Genomic DNA, 9,403 nt, shown 5'->3' with positions numbered 1-9,403 from the left:
TCAGCTCAGGGCAGGTTCCTTCTTGCTCCTCCTGTCACTTTGGAATTACAGAAGAAAAGGGAGAGGTGGCAACTTGTGGAAATCTGGGAATCTGATTCTGGAGAGCTGGGAAAAGAGCAGTCCCAGCCCAGCCACACTTTGGGAGTTTGGCCTTTCCCTCCCAGTGTCGCCAGTTCTGGGGCAAAGGTTGGACTGGGGAGGTGAACTGGAGAGGGAGCAGAGCCCTGGTGGGATCTTGGTGGGAAAACCAACCACAAATCCAAGGGTGAGGCCGGGGTCACTCTGGACGTTTGTCCAGAGCAGCTGTGGCTGCCCCTGGATCCCTGGAAGTGTCCAAGGCCAGGCTGGATGGGGCTGGAAGCAGCCTGGGATGGTGGGAGGTGTCCCTGCCTATGGCAAGGGTGGGATGGGATGGATTTTAAGGTCCCTTCCCACCCAAACCATTCCAGGATTCCCTGATGTACTGCAGGCAGGCCCTGCTCCCCTGGGCTATCAACAGGTTATCAATTGGGCTGTTCCCTTCCTCAGGCTGCCAGTTCTGGACATGGAAGTGCCTTGGCCATGACCCTTCAGGTTCGATTTCCAGGTGGGAAGGGCTCCTTGGAGTCTCCAAGGCTTTATCCTCCCTGGTCCTGCTGGAAAAGCTGCACATTGTGGGAGCTTCTCACTGAGCTCTTCAATCCCTCTCTGGGATTTCGGTTCAACACCTCAGGTTTCCCATTTCATTCACTTTTGGAACAAACTGAGGCAGGTTTGTTTTCTCCCCTTGGCACAGATCATTACAGACATAATCTCTGCCACCATTTCTTAGCTCAGGTTCTGTGGAATGAGTTAATTTGGAGTGTCTTTGTTCCCATGGAGCTGGGCCCACTGGAAGGGGCTGGAGTCGGGATCTGGGGTGGGGATCTGCTTCCAGGGACTAGAAAATACTCTCAGACCTTATCTTTTCTGACCTGACAATCCCAGTTCAGTCAGGATCATAAAATGCTTCTTGTCAGCCCCCTGGAATTTCTTTCTGGTGTTTAACAAAGCTGGTCCGTCCTTGGCTCATCCCTGGAGCGACGGAGCCAGTTTTATTGGGAGTGAGAAAGTTCCGAGGCCAGAGGTGCCCAAACCCGTGCAGGGACCCTGCTGTGGAGCAGGGAAGCTCAGGAGGGATCTGATCCATGTTTCCATGGCAGGACACCCATTGGATAATTGACTAAACCCCCGTCATGTCAGGGATCGGGGATCAGGGATTGGGGATCAGAACTGGCCCTGTGGGATGGCATGCTCCAGGATCCCAGAATAACCCACTCTGCTGGATTGTTGGGTTGTAATTCCTGGGCAGGACAGGGCAGCTGATGCTGAGGGGGTCCCTCTGTGTCACCTGGTGTCCCTGCTCTGCCCTGGGGTCAGTCCCAGCCTCTGGAAGCTGCTGAGGTGCAGCTTTGTTCCCGCAGGAATCTGGGAGCAGTCGTGCTGGAACAGGCCCTGCTGCCAGGCTGACACATCAAAGCGGCTCCCTGGGATCCTCCAGGGATCAAACGGAGGGAGCAGGGAGGCTCCCAAACCTGCCAGCCCTGGGATGGCTCAGCTCTGCTTCTGCATCTCCATTAACTCTGGGAACATCCCTGCTGGACAGCCCTGCTCCAGGCACTCTCAGCTTGGATTCAAAGGCTGGAGCCCCTCTGGAGCCGGGCTGGGAGAGCTGGGGGTGTTCACCTGGAGAGGAGGAGGATCCAGGGAGACCCTGGAGCCCCTTCCAGGGCCTAAAGGGGCTCCAGGAGAGCTGGAGAGGGGCTGGGGACAAGGGATGGAGGGACAGGACACAGGGAATGGCTTCCCACTGCCAGAGGGCAGGGCTGGATGGGAGATTGGGCAGGAATTCCTCCCTGTGAGGTTGGGGAGGCACTGTAATGGATTTCCCAGAGCAGCTGTGGCTGCCCCTGGATCCCTGGCAGTGCCCAAGGCCAGGCTGGAGCAGCCTGGGACAGTGGGAGGTGTCCCTGCCCATGGCACTGGATGGGCTTTAATGTCCCTTCCCACCATTCCATGGATCTGTGTGAGATGGCGCTGGGAAAAGCTCACTGAAGGGACTACTGTGAGGGAAGAGATCCTTGCTGACATTTTGGGTAGAATTCCCGTTCCCAGTGTGAGGAAAACAGGCAGGAGGACGAACTCCTCTAACCCAGCCAGTCTTGGTGTCCCCTCAGAGCAGGTGACAGCCTGAGCCAGGAATCATGGAATTGTTCAGGTTGGAAAAGCCCTTGGAGATCATCAAGTCCAACCCAGCGCCACCAAGGTCAGCCCTGCCACATCCAGACATTTCCTGGACACTTTCTGGGATGGGGGCTCTGCCCCTGCCCTGGGGCAGCCTTTTAGGGCTGGACAACCCTTCCAAGAAGGATCCTTCCCAGATCTCTACTGAATGTATGCAAAGGCCCCGGAGAGCTGCTCATGTCCACCTGGAGAAGATCCATCCCTCAGGCAGGAACACCCTCGAGGTGTAGGTGTCTCCAGGGGTGGCCAGTGCATGGGCACAAGGGAATTTGGGAGTTGTGAGGGCTCCTTTGGAATGTGTGGTGGCTTCTGTCCAGGGCTCGTGGATCTCCCGGGAATGCCGTGCAGGAGTGACCCCTGTGTGTTCTGCCTGGACCAGTGCCGGCTCCTGGGGGATAACTGGGGCGGATCCCCGAGGATTTCCTGCCCCCCAGCCCCTGAAGCAGGACCTTCCTCAGGTGGGCCTTTACCTCCACACCTGCCCCGTCACTGCCACAGGTGGGGCTCAGACCTTTCCTCAGAATTCCCACAGGATGAATCCCTGAGAGCTGCCTTTGGTTTGCCCTAGTCCCATTGTGGATCCCAACTATTGCCAGCCTTCTCCTTGGATCTGGGCAGCCACAGGAACCTGGGGAGGTCCCTTTTCCACCTGGGGGACTTCTGGTTGGGCTTCTTTCAGGACAGCTTGTTCAGTGCAGGTGGGAAAGGTGTCCAGGTTTCCATGGAAAAGCCAGGAGGGAGCAGAGGGGTTGCACCTGGGAGCACAGGAAGGTGCAGGGAAGGTCTGAGCGGAAGAGGTGCCGTGTGGAAGGCTCAGGGAGAGGGAACAGGGATCCCATGGGATTTGTGAGCCTGGGAGCTGCTTGGGAGAGGAGGGAGGGAAGGAGGATGAGAACTGGGAATCAAATGGAACATTCCTGGAGTATCTCCTGAACTCTGAGTGTGGATGAGGTTTGGGAACCAGGTATTCCTGCAGTGCCTCCTGGGCCTTGTGTTCATGAGCTCCATTCTCCTGAAAATCGAGGAATGGGAATCTCACCTGAGCTTGGCTTGGGAATGACGCTTGGGAATGGAACCAGGAATCCTTGGGGTTCTGCTGGCCGTGCCTTCCTGAGCTCCCTTCTCCCGAGGGTCATGCTGTGGGTGCTGGGGGTGGGATCTTACTGGCCTGGGGAGCCTCAGTGCAGATCTGACCTGGGGGGATTCCCATGGCCAAAGGAGCTTTCCCTGGGCTGTGGGACAAGGGACAGCCAGGCCTGGGCCGGCTCCAGCTTTCCCAGGAGCCTCCGACACGTCCCAAGCAGGGCCCTGTGCCCGGGGGGGAGGCAGAGCTGCTCCCTGTTCTCTCCTGCTCCGCGTTTCTCCTGGGTGCTGTCACCAGCACATTCCCGGCGCTCCGTGCCAGCCTGGCAGGTCCCGGCGGGTCCATCCACGGGGATGTGGCCGCGTTTTTCCAGGCCCAGCTCCAGCTGCCTGGTGGGAAGTGCTGACTCGGGCGTTGTGCTGAGCTGACTCACGTGGGACAGGCTCAGCCAAGAAAGGCTTTGTACGGAGTTGTAGGGCCTGGACTCCCATGGTGGAGCTGGGCCGGTTCCCCTTCAGGCTCCAAAGGAAGAGTTGTAAGGATTTTTAAGGATTTAGAGAGTTGGAAGGGGCAGGAATGTTTTAGTCAGTGTGGAAATGCCCATAAAGCTTCTGATGCTGTGGGGGGTGTGGGCACAGGACGGGACAGGGCACCCAGAGGTTCCAGAGTGCACTGGAAGCTTCCAGGTCCCTCCCAATCCAACCCCTTCTGGGATTCCACGATTCTCCCCCTATTCCCTGGGAAATACCCTGAGGATGGCCCCAGTTGATTGATGCAGAACTTGGTTCCTTTGGACTTTCCTCTGGACTCCGATTTCGGGTGCAGGGTGGGGGTGGGCACTGAATCCACTGATCCCTGGGGGAACACCTTGTGCAGGAGCATCCCAAGGGTCTGCGAGGCTTTGGGAAGGCCAGAGGAGCCATGGGATCCCTTGGAGGTCCTGGAGAGTGGCTGATCCCAGCCCCTCTCTGTGATGTCCCATCACAGAAATCCAGGTTTGGTTGGTGACAGAGCAGGGAAAGCTTTCCCCATGGCAGGAGCTGCTGTCCGGGCATCTGAGCCGTGCTCCCAGGGTGGAAGGCCAGGTGGACCGGGCGGATTGGAGGTGGCTGGCTCGGAGGGCAGGGGTGGCAGATGGTGGAATCACAGAACCACCAGGGTTGGAGGGCAGCCTCCAGATCATCCAGTGCAGCCCCAGCAGCACCACCAAAGGGACCTCGGGAAGGCTGGAGCAGGAGCTGGGCGCCTCCCCGGGCTCCAGGAGCCCCCCTTCCCTGGCGCTGGCATTTCAGTGCCGGGACGGCTCCGCTCCTGCCAATGTGCTGATGTGGGAGCTTTGCAGCACCGAGATTTGCCTCCTGTGCAAAACCCAGCGAAAGTGGGTTGGAGCCGGAGCCGCGGCGTTCCCAGCCCAGGGCAGGGACGCGGGAGGATCAGAGGGATGGCAGCTCGGGAGGGTCCGGGGACGCGCCCACAGCGGCTCCCAAAGCTGCCCCGGGGCCGGGCGGAGCCGCCCCAGCGCCTTTCCCAGCCAGCTGCAGCAGCAGCTGAGGAAGAACCAGGATCCTTACTGAAAACAGGGATGCGCACCCGGATTTTCGTGGTGGGAATCAGACGTGCTCCCCCAGGTGTGTTTTACAGATGCAGGTTTAGCCCCAAATGTTCCATCCCCACACTCGGGGATCCGTGTGTGTGATCCTGGGCCCGATATCCCCGGAGTTCCCCCTGCTCTGGGCAGCGTTTGCCCTCTGAGTCTGTTTTGTCTCAAATTCCAGTCTCTTGACACTCGGAGTCGAGCACGTCGGGAGCAGCGAGAGGTGAGAGGAGGAAGCTGGGTGGGATCTGGACGTGATCCAGGCCACCCTGTCAAAACATCCCCACCCCATTCCTGGCGTGTTTGGGATGGTTGGTAAAAAACTCCCAGTTCAGAGTGAAACGCACAGGAATTGGCACAAAGGAACTGTTGAAGGGGCCCAGCTCCCACAAAATCCACAGGGATTCATCCCATTAGTGCTGGAGCTGGAATTCTGGGTTTAAGCTGGCAGGGAAGGGCAGCTCTGTCAATGCCTCCTTCAGGTACACCTGGGTTACTCCCAAAATGGTTTGGGGGAGAAAACTCAAAGCCCATCCCATTCCTGACACCTTCCATAGCCCAGGTTGTTCCAAGCCCCGACCAGGCTGGCCTTGGGATGGGGGCAGCAGGATTTTGGGGGCCTTGGGAGGAGCACCATGAGTGTGTCTGTGCTGACCCTGCCTTTTCCACGTGCAGCCGGAGCAGCAGGATGGCCGAGCACAGGGAGCAGCTGGGGGGTTCTTTGCCTGAGTGGAGAATTCGGGGCTCTTTCCTGGCTGGAACAGCTCAGCCTCTTTGGGAAGAAGTGGGAATGCTGCTCCTTCCCAGGATGAAGGGAGGAATAGGGTGAGCAGTCCAGAGGCAATTCCCAGCTGTGGACTGGGATTTTATCCAGAGCAGGGGCTGGAGCCACTCGAGGCCTGTTTTATAAAGCCAAACACAAGGCCCTGAGCTGCTCCTTCCTCCACTCAAGGTGGGCTGAGGAGCTTCCAGCAAGGTGGGAATTCCCATTCCTGGGGGACACCCGGAGTTTGTGTTGGAATTCAGTCCTGCCAAGCCCTGGATCTCCTCCTGTGGTCCAGGTGGGATCCCCACGCTCCAGCCCCAGCTTTTCCCTGGGTTGTGTAAGTGCAGAGCTGCCGCTGGGGCCGGGCGTGGGCAGATCCGTCCGGGAGGACCGATCCCAAATCCCGGCTCAGGTCGGAGCGTGTCCCGTGGCTGTGGGCCATGGCAGGAGCTGCTGTGGGGAACTGCCAGCAGCAGGGATGGAGGGGGTCCAGCCCTTCATCCGCAGGCTCCTCTTGTGCTCCCCAAAAGCAGGCTGGGGGAACTGGGACAGGGCAGATCCCGTGGGAGATCTGAGAGAGGGGAAACGTCTCATGCTCCTGAATTTCAGATTCCCCGTGGCAAATCCAAGGCTAGATGATCTCTGGGATTTGCTGAGTGCCTTGTGATCCACGTATCTGGATTCAGTCTGGGTTTGGGATCCCAGGTTTTGAGGGTTTCCCGTTGTTGGTTTGAACCGGGAGAGCGGCTGGGATTCCATGAGGTCCTCACCTCAGGAACTGGGACTTAAACTGGTGCCACCACTGGGAACGCTGGGGGATGAAGTGGTGCAGATTGGTCGTCCTGGTGAATTACCCAGGGAATGCTGAGGGAAGGCTGGATTTACCCACTGTGGAGGGCAGGGGGTGTAAATCCACAGCCGAGGCACTGGACTGGGGCTGTTTACTCCTCTCCTTGCAATCCCAAACCCCCAAAGCCTCCAAGTCTCATGTCAGTGGTGGGGTCTTCATCCCGACTTCCCTTCTTCCCAGAGGAAGCAACAGATCCCTTTGGCTCCATGACGAGGCTCTGGAAGCATTGGAAGTGAAGCTCCAGGTGTTTTTATCCCCTTTTCCCAAGGGCGAATTGCCTCTCTGTGCGCAGGGGGCAGCTCATGGTGCTGCACTGGGATTTCACCAGCCCGAGAAGCGCTGGGACAAAGCAGATTTTGGGACCCTTGGAGTTGGTTCTGAGGCAGGTAAAGGTGGGTGTTGGGAAGTTGGGAAGTGCCTGGAGCAGCTTTCCTGCAGCTGCAAACATCCCGTGAACTCTGATGGTCCAAGAGTCCCTGGGCACAAGGGGGCAGAGGGACTGCCCGGCCCCCCAGGATCCCCTCCCAGCGCTGCCCGACCCTCTTCCCACCATTCCCAGCCCTGTTTGCCTCCTGCGTCAGAGCCTGAGTCACCCTGGGATTCCTCAGCTCTGAAGTGGTTGCTCCTCTCCCTCCCCCTCCCCTGCCCAGGTACTGAGGGGTTTTTTTCCGAAGCCCTGAATTTCTGGGTGTGCCCGGAGCCTCGCAAACACGGCAGGTCTGGGCAGGAGCGGCTCAGCTCCGCTCCCATTGTGAATTCCTGGCGTGGTTCCAGGGGCTGTGCCAGGAGCAGCCCCTGTGAGCTCCTCTCCCTGCTGAGCTGGGGCTTTTCTGCTCCCTCTGGGTCCTTCCATGGACAGAGGACACAGCCCTGGATGCCCCAGACCCCTCCATGGGCACAGGGCACTGGCCCAGATCCCCCAGATCCCTCCATGGGCACAGGGCACTGGCCCAGATCCCCCGGATCCCTCCATGGGCACAGGGCACTGGCCCAGATCCCTCCTTGGGCACAGGGCACTGGCCCAGATCCCCCAGATCCCTCCATGAGCACAGGGCACTGGCCCAGATCCCCCGGATCCCTCTGTGGATCCTGACTCCCTGAGGTTTGGAGAGTTCCTGGTGAATTTGTGCATCAGAGAGATCTGTGGGGCTGGGAGGGAGCAGAGCCTGGGGAAGGGAAGGCTCTGGAGACACTTTCCAGGCCTAAAGGGGCTTCAGAAGAGATGGAGAGGGACTTGGGACAAGGGCCTGGAGTGCCAGGACACAGGGAATGGCTTCCCACTGCCAGAGGGCGGGGATGGATGGGATATTGGGAATGGATTCCTCCCTGTGAGGGTGGGGAGGCCCTGGAATGGATTTCCCAGAGGATTCCCCTGGATCCCTGGCAGTGTCCAAGGCTGGGTTGGACGGGGCTTGGAGCAGCCTGGGACAGTGGGAGGTGTCCCGTCGCAGGGGTTGGGGCTGGGGTGAGCTTTGGGGTCCCTCAGCTCAGTCCATTCCATGATTCCAGGATGTCCAGGCCCAAGCCATGCCCGTGTCCCACAGGGGATCTCGTGCTGTGATCTGGGCTCCTTCCACCTCCTCCAACCCCACGGCCTCCAGCTGATCCAGGAGAGGAAATTCTGGGATGGTGTTCAGTGCCTGGAGGGAGCGGGGAGGATGAGCTGAGCCCAATCCAAGCCCCAGGAACCACATCTGGTCGTCGGTGCTGTCCACAAACCATGGAATTGCTCAGGTTGGCAAAGCCCTCAGACTGCATCAGGTCCAACCATCAACCCTGGTCACCCCTGACCGTGTCCCCAGGTGCCACAGCCACTCGTTTCTGGACACTTCCAGGGATGGGTGCTCTGCAGTGTTTTACAACCCATCCAGTGAGGAATTTTCCCTAAATACAACTTAAATCTTCCCTGATGCATCTTGAGGCTGTTTTCACTCGTTCCCTGGCAGCAGATCCCGACCCCCGTCAGTTGTCAGGGAGTTGTGAGAGGGAGAAGGTCCCTCCTGAGCCTCTTGTCTCCAGCAGAGCCCCAGGGGAGCAGGTTTGGGTACGTGGGAAGGGAGGGAAGGTGCTGGAGCAGGAGCTCGGCCGGTGCCAGCGCTGCCCCTCCGAGCCCGCAGAGCAGAGGGGGAGCACGGGGGGAGCTGGAAATGGTTCCTGAAGTGTCCAAGGGCAGGCTGCTCCCCTCCGTTCCTGCCCCACCCTGGGCACGGGGGTCTGCGCAGTAAATTCGGGCAAACCCCCAATTCCCTCTGTGTCCCAGGTGGGGCTCGTGCTTCCCTGGCTGGAATTGGGGCAGGAATTGGGGCAGGGTGGGGCCGGGGCAGCGGCAGCTGCTGCGTGTGCCAGTCCCCCGGCCCGGAGGCGGCCCACGGGGCGCTCCCAGCCCCGCGGCCGGGCTGGCACCGCTCCCGAGGAGCTCCGGGCACGGCCCGGGCCTGGCAGCACAACCAGGGAATTCTGGTTTCTCCCGAATTGCGGGGCTGGCAGGGACAGGGACAGGGACAGCGCCCGGCTGTGCCCGCACCTCGGGGTCCCTCCCGTGTCCCCTCGGCCTGGTGGCACCTCAGGGCTCCCTTTTCACTGGTCCCAGGGCAACCTTGGGGTGGGATCCCGGATCCCAGAACACTTGGGGTTGGAAGGGACCTCTGGAGATCCGCCGGTCCAAGCCCCTGCCCGGCCAGGGGCACCAGGTCCCGGTGCCGGGACAGGGAGCCCCAGGGCCGGGAGCGGCTGGTGCGGGCACATCCCGCTGCTGCCGGGATTCCCCCGGGTCCTGCCGAGATCACACAGACAGAGCGGGGCTGGGGACACGGGGACGCCAATCCCCACCCCAGCCGGGCTCAGGGG

General features: G+C 60.0%; 1 long non-coding RNA gene across 1 annotated transcript; it reads left to right on the top strand.

Moving 5' to 3' along the window:
- Positions 1–1,323: 1,323 nt before the first annotated feature.
- LOC136303738 (uncharacterized) lies at positions 1,324–8,743 on the top strand. Its single transcript, XR_010724284.1, has 3 exons — positions 1,324–2,488; positions 2,580–2,720; positions 6,737–8,743. It is a non-coding gene; the product is annotated as an uncharacterized lncRNA (long non-coding RNA).
- The last annotated feature ends 660 nt before the right edge of the window (positions 8,744–9,403 follow it).

The sequence above is a fragment of the Chamaea fasciata genome, unplaced genomic scaffold, assembly GCF_029207755.1.
Source record: "Chamaea fasciata isolate MVZ Bird 193981 ecotype frontalis unplaced genomic scaffold, bChaFas1.0.hap1 SCAF_41, whole genome shotgun sequence".
Taxonomy (NCBI): Eukaryota; Metazoa; Chordata; class Aves; order Passeriformes; family Sylviidae; genus Chamaea; species Chamaea fasciata.
Note: the sequence above shows the minus strand (reverse complement) of the source record. Positions and strands in the feature narration are given on the sequence as shown.